Consider the following 6,491-nt stretch of genomic DNA (forward strand, 5'->3'; position numbering starts at 1 on the left):
ATGCTGGAATTGGAACTCCATGTGATTTCATGTGCCAAAAAAATCTTTTGATTTTTAGGCAATTACTTTGAAATATGAAAATGGCTCTCAGCCTGTGGACTTTGCTGAAGCAGGGGATGAGCGGATGTAGCCTCAACCCCAGCCCTGGGTCACCAGACAGAGCGACACGTCCCTCCAGGTGGGCCACCAGGACGAGGGTGAGCCACTGGCTGAGAGGACCCAGGGGCGTGCAGAGCGAGGCACCTGCTGTGAGCACCCAGCCCCTGCAGCTGTCACAGCCCGGGGACTGAGGCCCGACAGGACAGGACAGATGCAGAGGAGGGTGATGCGCAAGGAAGCTTCTGCCCGTACACAGAGGCCCCGACCCCTGAGACGGGCAGGCGTGGGAGCCAGGGGAGCAGCCAGCGGCCCCGGACACCCAGCTCTCCACCAGGACCCTTGCTGCCAGGCCACGGTCCTTGGTGCTGCCCGCAGATGGGCCCCAGACCCAGATCCTGGGGTCAGAGCCATGGGGCCCACCCCGCCGCCCGCAGCCAGACCCCCGAGCCGTGGGAGCCGGGCCCCGGCCACGTGCCCTCGCAGGCGGCCCCGGGAAGCAGCCCCGCGCCCCAGGCGCCCGGCCCTCCCCGGCAGGTTCCTCTCGGCCCAAGGCGGCCGCACCCCACAGCTGCCCCCAATCGGTGCTTTCCAGCCGAGAGCGGCCCCCGCTTCTTTCCTGGGTCACGCAGTCGCCAAATGTTTTCATTTCTGAGGAGACCTAAAATTGCAGGGATCTGGGGATTTAGTGGAGGAATGTGAGACCAATTTGCCTAATTACGAGACGGCTCGCGGTCCCTCTGACGTGTCCCAGGGCCCGAGGGGGGCGCGGGGCCCCGATGCAGATGTTTCCCTGACGTCCCGGCCAGAGCCTGGTTTGCGTCCAGAGGCCGACTGCTTACAGGACGGACACCGCGGCCGCCCGCGCGCCTCCTTCGCCTTCGTTCCCCGGTAACGCTCCGCAGGTCTGCCCGGGCCCCCGCGGGACCGTCCGCGCCATCACGCGGGGCACGCGGCCTCAGCCCGGCTCAGGGCCCGGCCCCCCGCGTGGTCAGCCGGCGTCGGGGCTGGCAGTGCGGACGGGCTGGGGCCCTGGGTGGGGAGCGAACGGCCTCGGGTGGAGGGCAGCGGGCCGCCCAGCCCAAGCCGTTGCCGGCCCAGAGGACAGGAGCTGGCGCCCCGTGGAGTGTCGTGGACGCAGAGGCCGAGAGGGGCACGGGGTCTGTGGCTGAGCCGGACGGACAGTGAGGAGCCAGGTGCCCGGGGACCGAGGTCCAGCCGACCAAGCGAGCCCAGGGCCCAGCGGGGGCGCTGACAGCACAGGAGCCTCTGGGTGGGCTCATGGCTGGGGTCCTGGAGTGGCAAAGCTGAGGGGCTCCTGGCCCCTCCCCTCCCACCTGTCCCCTGACCTACAGGCACTCCACCCGCTGGGATGTTTGGCTGCGGGGGCTGCTCCAGGCTGGGCCCTGCTGTGGCCTCCGAGTCCCTTCCCCCACCCCCACTACCTGCAGGCTCCCCCCCGAGGCCCCCAAGGCCATCTTGCCCAGCACCAGTCCCTGGGGCTCCGTCTGGGGGCTGTACGGCCACACCCTGGGGACCTCCTGCTTAAGAGGAGGCCCCCCACTGCCTGGCACTCAGCCCCTCTTGGGTGCCAGCCAGGGCACACCACTCCCTGCACCCCGCCTGACCTGACCCAGATCCCTAGGGGGTCGATGCCTTTGCCCCAGGACCATCCAGGTGGGGCGGCTTCTCGGCTGCACCCAGGCTCCCGACCCCCTCATTCCACCCAGAGACAGAGCCAGTGCCGTACCCACCCTCCTCCCTGCCCCTTGGCCCACTGGACCCAGGCCTCTGCTGGCCCCTTCCCTGGGGATACTGAGGACAAACGACCTGGTGGCCACCCTTTCCCTCCTCTTTTCCTTTCCCCTGCTTGTCATGGTGGCAAAATACATACAACATAAAACTCGCCATCTTTGCCACATCTCAGGGCACCCTCAGCAGGATTAGGCACGTTCACGCTGTCTGCAGCCATCCCACTGCCTCCAGAGCTCCCCATCTCCCCAGACTGGAGCCCTGTGCCCCTAAACACCCTCCCCCGCCCCTCCCTCGCCCGGGCGCCCCCACCCACTCCCTGTGCCCATGGATCTGGCTGCTCCAGGCCCTCCTGGGAGGGGGTCACATAGCGTCTGTCCCTCTGCATCGGCCCATTTCCCTAGGCACAGCGTCCTCAGTCCCCCGCGCTGCAGTGTGGCCATGGTTCTCTCCTTCAAGGCTGAGGGACAGTCCCCGAGTGGATGGACTTGGTTTACCCGTCACCTGTTGAGGAGGTCGGGCCTTTGGGCTGTTGTGAGCACCGCCACCATGAAGGTGGGTGCTCAGCGTCTGCTTACTCTTTGGGTCCACCCCTGGGGGTGCGAGTGCCAGGGCCTCTGGAAGCGCTGTGTCTCACTCTCAGGGAGGCACACACGGCTGGTCAGAGCACGCTGTGGTCGTCCCCCTGCGCTCCTTCCTGCTTGTACGATGCTGCTGAGATGGCAGTGCCCCGGCATCCACTGGCTTCTGCCTCTGAGGACAGACTTGCTGCTAGGACTGCGCGGTGGGAAGACAGCAGGAGCCTGGATCCCTGGCTCTGCGCTGGGGCCTCTGCACACCAGCCTCAGGGGACCCTGCATCCCGACGTGCCTGCACAAGTGTGATCGAGAATTAATTCCATCCTGTTTAAGTCATTGCTGCTGGGGTATTCCTCACACACTCCCCCCTCAAAAATCATTCTTACGTCTTGAGAAACTTAGAATTAGACTTTTTTATTATAGAAAAGCAGGAGACATTAATGAAAGTGGCTGTCATCTCACCGGGAGACGTGCCATGCCTGGCACTTTTTGGGCAGCCATCCACGGACTCCACGCACACCCTGACTCCTGCTTGCAAATCGTGTGGTCATGTAAATAGTCCAGTATTTCCGTGCATTTCCCACGACATTCATCTTCCTCACATCCAGGATGTTAATGGCCTAATAATGTCCCAGGCGAGGCCGTGCCTTTCCTAGTGCAGTGCTGGAGGTCCTCGACCAGCGCCACTTCTACGACCACCCTGTCGGTGCCTCCGCGGGGACGATGGCAGCGGAGAGATCGCCACTCGAAGCTCGGGGAGAATTTGGAGGCCAGGCTGCCTCCAGAGGGGCTCCCACCTCCCCTGGGCGGCTCTGCTCAGCCGCCCTGTCCACGCCGGCTCCCGCTCTGACAGCACCTTCTGCGGCCACCGCTTTGGTGGAGAGCGGGTGCCCTGTCCTCCTTCCCCTGCGTTTCTTTCTTTGTAACTAAGTGGATGAACAGTTTTCAGACCCGGTGTTAACCTTTTCTTTGGGTTTTGGTGTTCTGTTAGGTTTTGAGTTCGCTAGATGTTCATGGTTAACAAACTTTGACAGGACAGTCACAGGTGTTCACCACACCTGAACTTGTTTGGTATTAATTTAATTTGGCTTATTTAAAAATACCTGTGTTTGTGTTTCTCAGTGACAAAGGGACGCAGGCCCAGGGGAGCAGGGGCAGTGCTTCAGTTATAAGTGGCAGGCAGAAGGTAGCGGCTTTTCCAATGGGAAGCGGGGGTGAGGGGCCATACGCCCTTGTGAATCCCTGCAGCTGGCGGGGAGAGGAGGCTCCCACGTTCGTGCAGGATCTCAGTTGTGCAGTGACCCCCTTCAGCCCCTGCCATGGCTGGAAGGAAACCTCTTCATCGTCACAGAAAAGAGGTTTGTCCGCAGAGCTGCTCATTTCAGCCCCCCAGGACCGGCTGTCCTGGAACAAGGGAGGAACGGCCTTTAGGGAGGCCCTGGGGAACGCTAAGGCTGCTGGTGCGCAGAGCCTGTGGCTCCGACCCCAAGAAGGCCTCAAGAAGGAAAGTGATCCTCAGGCTGGTGAGCGTGTGGGAGCGTGGACTCCGTGCGAGCAGACGGCCGGGGCCCAGGTGGAGGCCTGCCAGTCCCTGTGTGCCAGCCCTGCCCCCACCCCCACCCCAGAGCAGTCTGAGTGGGTGGCAGGTCCTGGCGGTCCTGGGGCATTCTGCCAAGGGCGCGGCTGGGGCGTCCAGGACTGGGCGCCTCCCACTCTGTGTCTCTGTGCTCTGGTCCTGCAGCCCTGCTGTGTGGGGAGAGGCAGCCCGCGCGGATGTGCACGGCCGAGCTGTGCGCTGTGGCTGCAAGGCCCAGCCGCCCCCGTGCAGCCCTCCTGTGGCTGGCCACACAGGCTGATGAGTGGTGAAGGCGTCCACAGTGCACCACAGGCAGCTGCCCACTCTGGGGCCCTCTTGCTCTGCCCTCTGCTCTGCCCTCTGCTCTGCGCCCTGCCTGCCTCCTCCCTTCCCCGTCCCTTCCTCATCCCTGCCCCGTGCTCTGCCTGCTCCCTGCACACCACTCACTGGGGGTCGCCACAGGGTCCATCCCCCCTGTAACGTTTGCCATTTGCTTCAATGTCTGCTACTTGCCACAACAAGCAGCTGCGCTGGTGTCATCTGGCTCCCTGTCCTTGTCCCCCCACCCTCCCACTGGGCACTGCGGGCACGGGGGCACTGGTGGATGTCAGAGCTGCCTGCCCTGCCAGGAGCTGCGGCCCTGTGCCTCCAACAAGGGGTGGATGGAGCCCAGGTGGAGCAAGTCTGTTTGGGGGAAGCAGCAGCCGCCTGGAAACACTAGCAGGAGATGTGACTGGCCAGCGCATGGGCTTCTGAGTAGCGGCCACCTCCCACCCAGCACCAGCTTGGCCCTCAGCGTCCTCCCAACCGCGGAGCCCAAGGCCACAGCAACCCCCCCTCTTCGTCATGGGCCGCCCGCCCTGCTTCCCTCTGCCCCACGGGCCCCTCCACGCCCTCGGCTGGTCCTGCTTCAGCTGCTCCTCTTGTCCCTTAGGCACTGACCTGATGGCCTCCTCTCTTCTCCCACCCCCTCCTCCTCTCCCCCCTTTCTCTCTCTGATTGGACGTCTGTGTGCAAGAAATTCCAGATTCCACCTGCAGCCCACAGCCGGGCCCCCAGGGCGAGGCCGTAGAGTAGTGCAGGACTTGCACGCATCTGGCGCTCCCCGCCCACCCTGGCTCCTCTCTGAGGTGGGCTTCCCGTTCGCTGTGCCCTGCACTGTGGCCAACAGCCCCTCCCTCTGCCCCGGCTCCCACCATTCGTCACGTGCCCACAGCTTTTTCTGCTAACTTAGCCATTCTCCCTTCTTCCCTCCTCTGACTACCCTTGACCACGGCGCGGTGACAGCGGTCCCAAAGCACACGACCATCCCCACCGCTCCCTCTTCAGAGCCTCAGTCAGTGGCTTCCCGCTGTACCAAGAGTGAAAAAGCCTCCGCGGAGTCTGGCACTGACCAGTGCAATGCGGCTCTTCTCCCAGGGCCTGCGAATGCTGCACACGGGGCTGGGCAGAGGGGCCCTGCCTGCATGGTGTCCCTTCTCCAGGACAGCCTTCTGGTGGGCCTTTCCATTCTTTCACGCATTTTATTATTAAATAAAGTCATCTAAATCAATGTCACCACATAGGACCTGTGGCTGCAACCCTCTTTCATTTCACTTCTTTCTGGCCATTCCATAGTTGGGCCTCTCGTGTCCCTGGTAACGTCAGGGGGAGCTGTGAGTCTGGGGTCTGTGTGTCCACCTTGCCCGGGCTACCACTCCTCCATCCGGGTGGGACAGGACTGCCTCTCAGGCCGGGCATGCACAGGCGTCCACCCTGCACGCGGGGTTCCTTCCTCCTCCATCCCACTTGCCAAGATCTTGTCAACGAGCGAACACCGGGTTTCCGCTTTGTTAAATTTTCCGGTTTCTTCCTTTATCTCAGCCGAGTCAATTCTCAGTTGAGTCAATTCTTTTGCTTTCTTTTTTAAAAAGTTATTGTTGGAAATCTTTTCTCTAACTCCTCTGTCAATCGTGTTTGCTTAAACAGGGTGACAATATGCATGTTGCTCTATGTCCTGACAAATTTTCTCTAATTTGTTCCTTGTTTTAATGATAAAAGGGGTGTCCAATTGTTGGCAAACAATATAGCAAATCAGTTAAAAGTGAAAACGTTCCCCAGACCCTTCTAGTTCCAATCGCACTATCAATAGTAGCACTTTTGGCAAAAATTCTACCCAGCATTCTGTGCTAATGGGCACACATTTCCAGATATCTATTTTATTTCTAAAACAGGCATATCTTAAGGTCACACATGGAGATGTACCTCATCCGTCCATAGTTTAGTTGTCTCAGCCTGCTGATGGAAAATCAGCCTGCTGGTGGAAAATCACATTATTTCCAGATCATTCACTTTGTGTTGTTTTGCTGTTTCCATGACACGCAGTGCGGCCAGGGACAGCCATGTCTGTGAAAACCTTTAGGCTGATGTGTCTCAGTTAAGACTCAGGTCCAAGTGGGCCTGAGGACCCAAGGGATATTTGCAATTCCAATCTAAAAAGAAGGGAAGAA

At 60.9% G+C, this 6,491-nt stretch overlaps 1 long non-coding RNA gene across 1 annotated transcript; it reads left to right on the forward strand.

Moving 5' to 3' along the window:
- The first annotated feature begins 896 nt into the window (after positions 1-896).
- Positions 897-5,555, forward strand: LOC108409359 (uncharacterized). Its single transcript, XR_012123051.1, has 3 exons — positions 897-3,949; positions 4,168-5,132; positions 5,290-5,555. It is a non-coding gene; the product is annotated as an uncharacterized lncRNA (long non-coding RNA).
- Positions 5,556-6,491: the final 936 nt, after the last annotated feature.

Source organism: Manis javanica, chromosome 11, assembly GCF_040802235.1.
Source record: "Manis javanica isolate MJ-LG chromosome 11, MJ_LKY, whole genome shotgun sequence".
NCBI classification, from domain to species: domain Eukaryota; kingdom Metazoa; phylum Chordata; class Mammalia; order Pholidota; family Manidae; genus Manis; species Manis javanica.